Source organism: Sander vitreus, chromosome 18, assembly GCF_031162955.1.
Source record: "Sander vitreus isolate 19-12246 chromosome 18, sanVit1, whole genome shotgun sequence".
In the NCBI taxonomy this organism is placed as follows: Eukaryota; Metazoa; Chordata; class Actinopteri; order Perciformes; family Percidae; genus Sander; species Sander vitreus.
The window spans coordinates 3,965,328-3,978,738 of record NC_135872.1 but is presented as its reverse complement, the minus strand read 5'-3'; the positions used below and the strand labels follow the sequence as shown (position 1 = coordinate 3,978,738).

At 43.8% G+C, this 13,411-nt stretch overlaps 2 protein-coding genes across 3 annotated transcripts in view; both read left to right on the top strand.

Moving 5' to 3' along the window:
- rps7 (ribosomal protein S7) overlaps positions 1-13,411 on the top strand; it is a 355,408-nt gene that overhangs the window by 52,190 nt on the left and 289,807 nt on the right. The gene's annotated exons all lie outside the window — the stretch shown is intronic.
- The window catches only part of hivep2a (HIVEP zinc finger 2a), a 122,138-nt gene continuing 118,606 nt past the window's right edge, over positions 9,880-13,411 (top strand). The window contains exon 1 of one of the 2 annotated variants that reach the window (XM_078275057.1): positions 9,880-10,400. The gene's annotated coding sequence lies outside the window, so the exon portion shown is untranslated. Of the gene's footprint in view, positions 10,401-10,737; positions 10,962-13,411 lie in introns of those variants that run through there. The other variant, XM_078275058.1, reaches the window with a different exon arrangement.

Genomic DNA, 13,411 nt, shown 5'->3' with positions numbered 1-13,411 from the left:
GGTGCTCAAAACATTGGAAAAAAATAAAATAAAAAGAAAATGCATTTGAAAATGTCAGCTGCAGAAACCCTGTTACATTTTCAGAGGGATCTATTTCTTCTGTACAAAAAGTAGTTCTTATTAAAACTATTTACAGCGAAGTCCGTGGACTATCCAAAGCGATGGGGATATGTTTCTGGAAAGACACTGTGCTGACTAACTGCTAAAACTAAAAAAGGACTATTTTATATTAGGGCGGAGGGAGATATAACTGTCACGGTTGTAGGCTAGGACCCAATTGCAGAGATGCGAGGAGAGGCAGCAGTAGAAATAATAATAATTTAATCAGAACACAAAGAGACTTACAAACGTGTAAGCAGGAGACAATAATCCAAAAGAAAGAGGAACTCGGAAGGAAACGGGTAAAAATCCAGGGGCAAAAAAACACAGAGAAATCCAGGAACACGGAGAAACAGCTTAATCACAGGAAGGGAAACGGACTGATGACGAGTGCCGAAAGACAAATGACAATCAACCAACAACAGACATAGAGAGCACAGAGACTAAATACACAAGTAAATGAGGGATAACAAGGGGCAGGTGACACAAGGGCTGGTGAACAGGTGAAAGACATCAGACAATCACAAGGGCAGGAAAACCAAAAGACAGGAAGTAAAGACGACAGCACATGAGGGAACAGAGAGACTACAAAATAAAACAGGAAATGGGAAAACCAACAGAAAACATGAAACCAACTAAACAAAGAAACTTGACACAGGGACTAGACGTAACAGCAAATAAAACCCAAACCTAGTTAGTAGGTGAGGAAATATACTTTGTGTGTATTTATTTGGGTGAACTAACCCTTAAAGCATTAACAGTACAAAAAGTAAATAAAAAAAACAAAAAAAAACATAAAGATTATGATCATCTCTATTCATATTGCAGTGTAGCTATAGTAGCTACAGAACGGCAACAACAGACCAATAAAAAGCCGTATGACAGTGATGTTGAAGCTAAATTAAAAAGTAAAATGCAAACATAAGATTAAATATCATTAGTTATATATCACACAATACATTTCAATATTGTGATCTTTGCTTATGAAACAAATTAACAAGTTTAAAATGAACACACAGGCTGTCAGTACTGATGCTGACCAGTAAGGGGCGCTGTTTTGTGCCAAACAGCTGGTGTGTGTGTGTGTGTGTGTGTGTGTGTGTGTGTGTGTGTGTGTGTGTGTGTGTGTGTGTGTGTGTGTGTGTGTGTGTATGTGTGTGTGTGCGTGTTTCCCTCTTTCTCATATCTATTAATCTCTTTTGAACACACACTCTCTGAAGATGTCCTCTTGAAACTCTTATCTCCCAGGTAGATTGATCTTTACCCTCGAGCTTTTACGTAACATTTGGGCGTGTGTGTGTGTGTGTGTGTGCGTGCGTGCGTGCGTGTTTGTGTGTGCATGCAAAGGGAAGGGGAAAGACAATGTGAAAGGGATTAATGTGGCATGTCTGAAGAGAATCAAAGACCAGAAGATGGAAAAATACACAATGTTAATGTATGTGCAGGTTAAAAAGAGTGTGTCGAGTGAACACAAACTAGGTGTGGTGGCGAGGAGAGCGGTATTGCTGTGTGTGTGTGTGTGTGTGTGTGTGTGTATGTGTGTATGTGTGAGAGGGTATGAGTAAGCATTAGTAATCAGTCAGCTGTCACAGAAGTGCTTTGTCTTGCAGAGCGTTACAGTTCGACTCCGGGACAAGAGCCTGAGGCGACTGGTGTGTGTATGTGTGTGTGTGTGTGTGTGTGTGTGTGTGTGTGTGTGTGTGTGTGTGTGTGTGTGTGTGTGTGTGTGTGTGTCCACCACTTTCTGGTGTGATGGATTATTCACAACTTCCCATAACCACTCAGCAGGTTCCTCATCCAAGGTTGTTTTTCATGACTGAATGCAAACAATGGATAGAGAGGACTTTAAGTCCCAAAGAACCACATTGATTAAAGCGTGACACATGACTCACTTTCTGGGATTGTGGCCACACTCGTTATTTTAGTCGATACTCAGCCGTATGAGAGGGTTGGCACCAAAAATCATCTCTGTGTCATGGACAGCTCTGTGCATGCTAATGCTAAGTAGAGACAGTTAGCATTACCTTTGTGTCATCCGTGTAATGAGCTCAGTCCAACCAAAAGCAGCACTCCAAATGGTTTATTGGCATTTCTTTAAACCAATCACAATCGTCTTGGGGCGGAGCAACAGTGCCTCTGCAAAATAGCCTCGGGAAGGAACTTTGGTGGAAAATGTGCACGTTCAAAGGTTGTTTTAGTCGTGCAACAGAAAAGTCAGATTGGACAGATAGTCTAGCTAGCTGTCTGGATTTACCCTGCAGAGATCTGAGGAGCAGTTAACCATAGTCCTCAGAAATCAGCCGGAGGTTAGAACGCCAACACAAAGAAAGAGGAAGGTAACGGACATCCGGCTGAAAATGAGGGACATCTGGTGGAATTATCTGGCGGCACCTGAGCAATCCCGGAAATGAAACGTCTTCCACCTACCCAAGTTCTCCCACACTGCACCGCTCCTCCACACCCTACACTGACTTTCTGTGGCGGCTTAAGTCCAATTCAAGTCACTGGTACTTGCCTACCATGCTGCGAATGGCTCAGGCCCGTGCTACTGCCCATCCAGGTCATGGTCAAACCATACACACCTGCATACACTGCCCAGCTACTGCTCAACGAAATACCGACTGTCTGCTTGTCCAGCTCCACAATGATGAAACGAGCTCCTCGATGTTATCAGGACAGCAGAAACCCTATACACCAGGGATGTACCGAATCCAGGATTCGGCCGAATATTGGGCTTTTTGACAGGGTTTGGTTTCTGTCGAACCTTGGAATTTTTTTCCAGCGAACCGAACCCTACTCTGCACTACGCTCGCTACGCTGGTCGACGTAATGACGCCGCCGTTGATTACGGGAAGTTGTTTACGTCGGTGGGGCGTTCAATGCAGCAGGCTGTGAGAAAGTGAAAATGGAACTTGTGAGCAGAAAAGGTGTTGTTTGGCAATACTTTCAGTCAAAAGAAGGCCATTCAAGTCCAGCTGTTACAACATCTGGTATGAAACATCCAAAAGAATACGAGTTGTGCATGAAGGAATCTACAGACGGCAGCCAAAATGCAGCAACTTCAGGTACGGCAAAGGAAGGACAGTCACTGCTAAAAACTGGTGTTAACCAGACGACCATTACCAGCTTTGCTAGCCCTACAGTGCCTACTGTGTTAATGGACTGAGGATGGGAGGAGGATTCGGTATTCGGTTTCGGATTCGGCAGAATCTTAACCAGTGGATTCGGTATTCGGCCGAACCCCAAAAATCTGGATTCAGTGCATCCCTAGTTCAGACACATCTTCTTGGTTCATAAAAGATGAGGAAAACATGCAATTCAGTTTACTTTTACTATAGCTTTAACACTTGAAGCAGTTTAGCTTGTTTTATGATATTTCTCTGCTCACATGATTCTTTATGGCATCTTCACGATTGAATGCAGTTATTGTAAGTCGCTTTGGATGAAAGCTAAATGAATGTAATGTTCTTACTGATGGAGAACTGCGGTCAGCCTGCTTTAAATTCATGCTGCCAAACTTTGACTTTTCTGTGTCGACAAGAGGAGTCCATTTGAACAAGCCACGGAAAAATATTCATAACATCATGTTTTTTGCATGCATATATTTCTTTTTAAATGTGGAAACCCATTGCCGTTATGTTTTTTTTTTTTTTTTTTTTTTATCAATTACTTTAGCTGTCTGCCCTTCTCTTGACCCTGATGAAAAAACAGCAACGTTTTTAAAAAGGGAACCAGGTTTTTATTTTATTTTATATATTATATATATTTGTATCTATTTATATCATAGAGCATGGTCAAAACATCAAGAACACCGTGTCATAACATCACTATAAATGTCCCAAACCACTGCAGCCCAATCCCATTGTTCCCTGTTAGTTTGTTTTTTAGTATTTGACACTCATAACACTCTTCATGAAAATGTTGTTATCATTGTTGTCTAATTTCTAACACTTGTTTGGTTTACCTATGACATTATGGTCAAAAGAGTAGAAAGAAGTGGGGCGACCTCTAGCTCACCCAGTAAGAGCGTGCGCCCATATAGGCTGCAGCAGCACGGGTTCAAATCTGACCTGTTGCCCTTTGCTGCGTGTCATCCCCCATCTCCCTCCCACCTTTCCTGTCTATCCACTGTCACTGTGAAATGAAGGGGAAAAAAAGCCCCCCAAAAAATAATCTTAACTCTTGTGTTGTCCTCGGGTGAAATGTGACCCATTTTCTAAGTTTTTTTCCATATCAAAAATATGGGTTTATAACATGGATGCATGGATGATCTTTTGCAGGTAATAAAATGATTACTTTCATTGAATTTTGGGTGTTTTCTTTAATTGTGTAGCATTTGAAAAAAACTCCTGACTAAACTTTGACATAAACCAGCCTGTGATCGACTCAACATCGTCTGATCTTAACTGTTAGTGAAAAATTAAGTTCATGTCATAAACATTAGGTCTATTGACCATGAATTTATAAAAAGTGTTGAAATAAAATGGATTCTGTTGCAGTTTATTTCTTTTTGTAAACCCCTTTTTTCGCTGTAGTTATTTAAAGAGACACGTTAACATTGTTAACATCCTGGAACCACATTTTAGACAAAGAAATTGATGGAGTTTGAAGTGAAATGGCATGTGTTGAAAAACTCACACTTACTTCATCAAAATGACAGCTGCAGAGCAGATTATCAAAGCAATGAGTCATGTGAGGACATTTGCTGGCAAATGATTCTGTTGTTGGCTGCTGACATAATTTTTTGACTAATTACATTCAGGAGGTTCAGCTTTGTTGGATGAAACCTGGTAGACATTGACTTACACACACACACACACACACACACACACACACACACACACACATACATACAGTATCTACAACATATACATTATCTACAACATATACAGTATCTACAGTATGTACAGTATCTACACGGTATGCATGTGAAAACAGATGGAGTGAGTGTGCAGACTCCAGAGCTGCAGACTCTGAACACCTTCCTGCTGGGCTTCAAATGAAAAGCAGATGCAAATTGCCGCATCAGAAGCTGCTGCCGCTCTCTGTCGCCATGGTGCCGTGTTGCCACGGCGTCGCCATGGGGACTCCGGGGTCACCGGTGATGAGCCTCTCACTGGAGATGGCAGACGTTAATCCACTTATTGCTGCATGGCCGGCACAAACGCACACGTACACCGACGCTGAACAAGAGAGAAGAGGGCTTCAATTGAAGAGTTCTTTTGCTGCGGGAGGTCAGAGATCTCAACACTTTCTTCGATATCTATCTATAGCCCAGCATTCAAAGGGTTGTCAGTGTCTCTACGGAGCTTGAGTTATAGGGAAGATGGCAGATGAACCGCCGTCAGAAACTGTTAGCAAAAAAGGTGGGAGTCACACCCTGAAGATTCACACCTCTCCTGCAAATAAAGATCAAGGAATCAGGAAGACATAACTACTTATGTGTTTCTCTGTTAGGTGATGTAGTTGGATTCTGGCCCGGGAGGTTTGTTGCATGTCACTTCATGATATATTTTTTTGAATTTCACAGCTTTTTTTGACTGTTTATAGTGTAGATATACAGGAAATATAGGCAGGGAGAGTGGAATGGTGTGCAAGAAATGATCCATTATCAAACAAGGAACATTGTGGTTACACGTTTCTTCCAGACGTTGAAATTGGGTCTGGGGGCATCCATTTACCGCAGCTATGCACACTATTATTTAAGCCATTTGATAATAAAATGCCTAAAAGGATGTACATCAGTTGGGAAAGATATGAAAGTTGCAGAGGAAAAGAATCATCCTGTAGAGCCGACATCCTGTTTTCTATCTGACTGTTCACCAACTGTCTTCGTCATTCTGAAACCAGAACACAACAAATGTTAAAAACTAAAGAAAGAGCCTTGACATCATATAATGTGAGATTTTATACATTATATTTTTTAACTCCTATGTTTCTTAGGTAAAAGTTTGGGAGTGTATGCATATATTGTATGTGTATACGTATACATGTATAGATGTATGATTAGAGGTGTATAGGGGTGCAGGTGTATGTGTATATGCTTATACATAGATATATTTCCTTATTATATATATATATATATATATATATATATATCCCTATTTCTATTTTTCTTTCGCTATGAGGGTTGCTTTTGTTATTTTATTGCAATAAAAGTATTAAAAAATATATAATGTGAGTAGATTCAAGTAAAATCCAGACTTTGCTTATCCCGTGCAAATGGGTCGCACTGCTGCCACCCAAAAATGGGCAAAAAAATGGTCTGATGTTAATATTTTTAAGTTATAGGAAGGGGTAGGAATTTGCCGTAAACAGCATACTAATCTTGAAACCTATTTTTAGTAGAGATCACAGAATGAATGGCGATATTTCCTTTTTTTTCTCCATTGATTTGCTGGTCCAGTCAAAGAGACTGAGGGGAAATGACCAGAAATGGGGACTCGAGTTTGAGACTCGGACTCAAGTTGCACCGAAGTCGCAAGCACACTGACATGAGACTCGTCCTCAAAAGACTTCAGACTCGACACAAATGCGGGACTCATCTTTATTTTTAGGGAAACGTCTGATAAGCTGAATGTTATTCCCCTCCCCTGCGTAACCTATAACCTACCTACATAACACATAATACGCAACATATCTGCAACAAGAAAGTCGGCCGCGCCGCCGCCAGCTGTGCCATTCATCAGAAGCTTTGGCTTTGAAAACTCCCTCCCCCCCCTCGCTCCGCCCCTGTTAGCCTCCAAAGAATATGATTCATGACGCATTTGAACCCCTTTGGCGATAAAAGTAGATAGGTAGGTGTAAGCAAGCGTCCCACAAAGCGTAGCTCCTATGGAGCCATTTTGATGCTATCAAGCCATCACCCCCCGTTAGCATCCCATTGACTGCCATTCATTTTGGCGTCACTTTGACAGCCAATAACTTTACATCTGAAGCGTTTAAAGACTTTATTTGTCCATTATTTATTTCTAAAGAAACACGACAATGTATACAAAGGCTCCATTACCTTGTACCTCGCGTTATGGCTCCGTAGTGACCGTGTTTGTAAAAATAGGCTAACCATTGTGTCATAACCACTCGACTTACTGTCGCATAGTAGAGGAATTACCGTATAGTACAGGAGAAGCTCGCAGGCAGTTTCGACTTACATTAGCTGTTTAAGTTTAATTACTAATGTTAACTATCATTTTAGTGATCAATAATGAGCCTGTGTCTATGTTATCTCCTTACATATACCTACGCTCTCCGTCTCTGTAAGATTGGGAATGATTGAGATTTCTCTTGGCACAGCTACCAGAAGACTTCCAACTTTCAGACAGGTTGCTCACGTCACATCTACGTCGTCTCTCTCAGTTGGAGGCTGCTCAGTAACGCTCAGCCATCACCGGAAAAGTGCTTCTAATGGCCTTCACTGGTCTCCGTAGAAAACAACGTCATCACTTCGTCCACTTCTTTAACTGTCTGTGGTTTTTGCCAACCAAAAGGTCACTACATTTCCAGTTGCTCCACTGATGACTCCACCCCTGCCGAGCAGCATCTTTTCCTCCTTCTGGGACATTACCTTTCTCAAGGCGCTGTGAATTGACGGATGCCATCGAGACAATTATCAGACTATTATGTGTCATTATCTGCCAGTCCAATGGGAGCTATTTGAAGCAGACTGACGTCTAAAGGGCTGCGCAAAAGTCTGCTTTATTATCACAGTGGATGCTTACTGTTGGTCGAAGCCTGCACATTTTAGGCCTGGTGCTCTGTCTGTCAGAGGAATCAAACCTGTGATGCTTCAAACCTGCCACCTGTTGCTAAAAGGCGCGAACAAAAGCTAATGTAGTTTATTATCACAAAGAGGACGCCGCATCTGATCCTGTCCATGGGGGGGGAGCTTAATCAATCCTGATTTGATTTATTAGCAGGAGGGACGCCTAAATGAGCTCCTCTGTATTCCTAAATGTGTTTGACAGATGAAAGGACTCGGAGCTGGAGTGGGGGGTGCTGACTGAATACTGAGGATTCACCTTCAAATCTGGCAGCAGATGAACGAGATGGTTTGTTGTTGTTGTCCATGTACTAGTCTCACATTACCAGACCTACATCCACAGCGCTGCGGAGGAGGGTCTGGCTAGTCCACACAGCAGTCAGGGATGGGAGAAAAACGTGCTCTGGTTTATTGCCATTTTCTTTAAACCAATCACAATCGTCTTGGGCGGTGCTAAGCGCCGGACAGAGCCACGGTGCCTCTGCAAAATAGCCTCGGGAAGGAACTCGAGGCAGCGCTGCCTGGAAGGCACTAGGATTAGGCAATGGTTAGGGTTAAAACACAACGCCCGAGATGGGCGCTGCAAGGTGCACAAGGGGACCACAGGGTTAAGGTTAGGGTTAGGTGCCTTGAAGTCGACAGTCACAACGCTGCCTTGAAGTCGACGTTGGGGGCTTAAAACACCATCGAGCGTAATACTGGCTGCAAAAAGGTGCACCCACCTAAATAAATACCTCAATTCTATGGAAACACGTTGCACACATTTGGCTTTTACTATCCATTTTATACGGGATGCTAGCCTCGAACTTCCTTATCTGGTGCTATGAAAACATTACATGAATATAAATACATAATATAATATATATATATATATATACTGATATATGAGACACTCATCTTTTTGGTCAGTGCGTCATTTTCAATAAGAATGCCTTGTCAAAAAAGTAATCCACATCCAATGCACACTAAAGTGTACAACTAAACCTTTGAAAAATACACGGTCTCCTTAATGAAGTTTGATTTCCAACCAGTCAACGTAGGCAATGTCTGGCCAAATTAATGAATTATTCAATTCCATTTTATTTATAGTATCAAATCATAACAAGAGTTATCTCAAGACACTTTACAGATAGAGTAGGTCTAGACCACACTCTATAATTTACAAAGACCCAACAATTCCAGTAATTCCCCCCAAGAGCAAGCATTTAGTGCGACAGTGGTGAGGAAGAACTCCCTTTTAGGGAGAAACCTGGGACAGACCCAGACCCAGGTCAGTGTCTGACGGTGCCGGTTGGGGGTGTGATGAACAGTGGCAATAATAGTCACAATAAAGATAATGGAACTATGACTAGAAATAGTAGTTGTAGTAGCAGGGCACTGCACGGCGTTACAGGACGTAATTATAGGCTTAGTATTATGATCATACATCATTCAGCAGGTGGGTGTTAAAAGATTAACCATCATTTTGTAGATTTTAATAATGCAATGATGAGTGAGGTAATTGAATTCAACAACAACAATCAATATGGCAATGATGATGATGATGATGAAGACTATTATGAATAATAGGGTTAGACATTGTATTAGTTATTTATTTACAGAAAAAAAACAAATAGCCTATGCATATCTGCAACTGCAGATGACAATATGCATATGATCATTTTGTACTGCAAAACTGTAGCCTATGCTATGTTTAGCCTATTTATTAAATTCTCACCTCACAAGTCTTCACCTATAGCTGAATGCACAGATAGACAGGCGGAAACAAGGCAGACAGACAGACAGACAGACAGACAGACAGACAGACAGACAGACAGACAGACAGGTCGCTCCAGAGGTGACCGGGGAATCCTGCTCTCTCTCTGCCGGCAGACAGAGCCTCCTCTTCGGCCACTGCTCCTCCTCCCCTCCCCTCCCCTCCCTCTGCCCTGGTTGCGCGCTGGGGGATCCGACGACGTCACACGAGCGCACACACACACACACACACACACACACACACACACACACACACACACACACACACGCCCTCTCTCTCTCGCTCTCTCGCGCTCTGCCACTCCGTCTCTCTCTCTCACTCTCTCTCTCTCCCTCTCCTCTCTGCTGCTATTCTGGGAAGTGGCGTTTGGAATAACCCCCGTGTGCGAACGAGTGTGTGTGTGTGTGCGTGCGTGTGTGTGTGTCTCCTGATTTCACCCTCTCACACGCACACATAGCCTACACACTCATCACAACACAGTCAGACGCACACATTGACTGGCTGTCTGACTGCAGTATAGGCTAGAGGAGCTCCGGCAGCAGAAACCCGGTCGGAAAGGATTCCGATTCCATTTTTACGCGCAACTTTTTTCCCCTTCCGTCGGCGACGTTTTCCACCGCTTCCCCTTCGACTCGTGTGGATTTCTAACAACCGTTCTCCTGGCTTGGTTTCTACTAACGGACAACCAGCGAGGTGTCAAGCCCGCCCGGAATCGGATCTCCTGTCACCGGGGGTTGCTTGTTGTCATTATCGCGCGGAGACGCGCAGCTGGAGCGCAGACGGAAGGTAAGTGCTGCTGGGAGATACAACAAACAACAACCAAAACCTTCCCGGACGTATATTCTCACACATAACACTGTGACAGCCAGGCTTTCCTGCGCCATGACGGACATTATTGGCTGTTTTCTTTCACGGCCAATTATTTTTTTGTTTTTTGTTTAGCTTATAAGGGCAAGGCTATGCAGGGGCAGGGGGAATACCCCGGGCACGCATTGCATTGCATGCAGATTACCCGGGTTGCGTAATATCCTGAGGAATTTGCAGTAGCCTGCACGGCCAGGCTGGGCTGCAAAAGGGCCGGGGAGAGAGAACCGGAGGTTGGAGGGGGGTGGGGGGGTGTTCGCGGATATGAAGCTGTGAAAGTGGAAGCTCGGGAAAGGTGTCATGGTTTGATTTTTTTTTTTTTTTTTTTTATTTGCTTCATGGAAGGTTTGGTTTTCAGCCATGTGTGCGTGTGTGCAGCGACAGCTCTGCCCGCATCTGGGTGGGTTTGAGTCGGAGAAGTTGACTTGCAAACCCCGGTATTATCACTATATCACTATAGCATGGTGTCTGGAGTTTTCAAAAGTGAGTATAGGCTTAGCTCTCTCTCTCTCTCTCTCTCTCTCTCTCTCTCTCTCTCTCTCTCTCTCTCTCTGCTATTTCCTTGTTGCCGCTACAGTACGAGTGTGACATGCATGTAGGTATTTAAATGGAGGCTTGTTGCTACAGTGTGTGTGCGTGTGTTGTAGAGTAAATCTTCAATAGGCTAAAAACTGTTTTAAAGGCAGGAGAAGGGAGTGACTTTATCTCATATGCTCATCGTTTGCTTCCTCTATTTGTGTGTGTCTGTGTATGAGAGAGAGAGAGAGAGAGAGAGAGAGAGAGAGAGAGAGAGAGAGAGAGAGAGAGAGAGAGAGAGAGAGAGAGAGGGAGAGAGAAATGGTGGGTGGTGCGCTGGCTGGTTCCGGGAATGTTCCATGACGTGTTGCCGTCTAGAGAGGGGCCCCCGGCCGAAGGGGCACTCCGACGCACGGCCAGGGCCTTGCTCTCGTCTCTCCCTACCTGCTGATGATATGCGGGGAAATTATTTTATCTCAGTGTTTTCATCGCTGCATTTCGCAAGAGATTTATACAACCTTATCGTGTGACTTCATTGCACGTCATTGCAGTTCACATTTCTTCACAATCATTTCTGCAGGGAAGCGCCACAGTGAGGTCAGAGGTCAAAGGTTAGGGTCGCACACACTCATAGATAGATAGATAGATCTGTAGATAGATAGATATATAGGTAGATAGGTAGATAGATAGCAGAGATGATCACAAGTCATTTTTTGGAAGTCCAAGTCAAGTCTCAAGTCTTTGAGGGGCAAGTTCAAGTCAAGTCTCAAGTCTCTGGCCATCTGATCTGTCCCTAACACTGTATTGTTACATCTTATGAATTCAAAGCATGTCCTGTAGCTACCATATTAAAATCAATTGTGGGATAACTTTATGGGGTCTACTTAACACATCCCTCTAGACCTCAGACCTGGTGAAATATTAACCGAAGTCTGTCACATCATATGGATACAACTATAAAGATACAATGTGCCTGGTCCCAGCATTAGCACTTTGTCATGGTTAGCTTGTTACCTGTGACAACATATGCTAAATGTAACGTCTCTTTCACTCAAAAAAATGTCTAATGTCGAAGTGGAAATCAAGAGAATAGTGGCAGCGCCACACTAGTTACAGAACAACATGCATCTCAGTTTCAGTCCAAATTACGCACAATAAGCAGTATGAACTCACTGATGTAATGCCATTTATTTTCTAAGTGTTAGTAGGCTCAGTGAAACTGAGTCCAGCGCGAGGGAGACCCGACTCAGAGGAGGAGAGGTTAGTGAGGCCAGCGTCTCCACGGCAGGGTCCACTGCGCCACGCATGGATGAAATAATGAAATAGTAAATAGGACTACAGTAACAGAAATACAGTATGTGCAGAATTAAGACAGTCAAGATGACCCAGTGTTTGGTCACCGGGTACATCTTGTTCACTTAATAGCCTACAAATCATCCACAGGATCAATTACGCATCACATGAGTTTGCCCACCCGGCACAGCGTTTGTTCCTGGGGAGATGGATCCGTGCGTCCCGCCTCTTGTGCGCCATGGATGTCTGAGCCTCAGCAACTACTAACTATAAATATACAATGTGATTGTTCCCAGCATTAGCACAACACTATGCAATGGTTAGCTTGTTACCTGTGACGCTATATGCTAAATGTAACGTCTCTTTCACATTAGCGTGTGAGTGACTGACCTATTCTGTACTGAAGTCTTTTGGGTTGAGTCCGAGTCAAGTCTGAAGTCAGCTGTTTGTGCGACTTAAGTGCGACTCGAGTCCCCATCTCTGATAGATAGATAGGTAGGTAGGTAGATAGATAGATAGATGGGTAGGTAGGGTAGGGTAGGTAGGGTAGATGAGATAGATGGGTAGATAGGTAGGTGGGTAGATGAGATGGGTGGGTAGGTGGGTGGATAGATGGGTAGGTGGGTGGGTGGGTGGGTGAGATGGATGGGTGGGTGGGTGGGTAGGGTGGGTAGATGGGATGGGTGAGATGGGTGGGTGGGTAGATGGATGGGTGGGTGGGTAGGGTGGGTGGGTGGGATGGGTGGGTGGGTGGGTGGGTAGAGGTGGGTGGGATGGGTGGGTGGGTGGGTGGGATGGGTGGGTGAGATGGGTGGGTGGGTGGGTGGGTGGGTAGATGGATGGGTAGGTGGGTGGGTGGGTGGGTAGATAGATGGGTGAGGTAGATGGGTAGATGGATAGATGAGGTAGGGTAGGTAGGTGGGTAGATAGATGGGATGGGTAGATGGGTGAGAGTGGATGGATAGATAGATGGGTAGATAGATATATAGGTAGATAGATAGGTAGGTAGATAGATAGGTAGGTAGGTAGGTAGGTAGATAGATAGATAGATAGGTAGGTAGGTAGGTAGGTAGATAGATAGATAGGTAGGTAGGTAGGTAGGTAGATAGATAGATAGATAGATA